Consider the following 537-nt stretch of genomic DNA (forward strand, 5'->3'; position numbering starts at 1 on the left):
ACAGGGACTGGATCCTGCTTTTTGGGAGCAGGATCTAGACCCTAGGAGGACTTAAGGAGAATCAGAAGCCATCCTTTGCATGACTTTGGCTGCCCCACTGGGCCATGCTGGGTGGTGGTGCCCCTGCCAGGCTGTGCATCCCATGGGATTGGCAGCCTGCTCCCTGCCTGCATGGAGAGCTGGTTGCTCTGGCATTCACTCTGTCCCCGTGCTGGTCCCAGCAGAAAGGACTAAAGGTGCATCCCGGGTTTGTGCTCCCCGAGCACCTCTGCCTCCTGCTGCAGCGGGCCATGCACTCTGTCTGAGGTGAGGCAGGAGAACATTGTTCAGTGGTGGAGCCGTGTATGTTGGGAATCCTCTCTGGGGCCAGAAATTGAGGAAGGGAGAATGAATAGGGACAGGGAAGAGCCTGAGTGTTGGGGAAATGGGAAATGATGGAAGCTTGGGAAATGGTGGAAGATGCTATTACATGTCCGCATCTGGGGAGAAGGAACGAGGCAGGGAACCACCACCACTTCCCATCCAAATGAGAGAGTA

The 537-nt window shown here is 56.1% G+C and overlaps 1 protein-coding gene across 1 annotated transcript in view; it reads right to left on the reverse strand.

The window, feature by feature from the left end:
- The window catches only part of LOC104411637 (ectonucleoside triphosphate diphosphohydrolase 8-like), a gene marked incomplete at its 5' end in the record, with an annotated part of 3,811 nt that overhangs the window by 2,055 nt on the left and 1,219 nt on the right, over nucleotides 1-537 (reverse strand).

Source organism: Nestor notabilis, unplaced genomic scaffold, assembly GCF_000696875.1.
Source record: "Nestor notabilis isolate BGI_N333 unplaced genomic scaffold, ASM69687v1 scaffold34319, whole genome shotgun sequence".
Lineage (NCBI taxonomy): Eukaryota > Metazoa > Chordata > Aves > Psittaciformes > Psittacidae > Nestor > Nestor notabilis.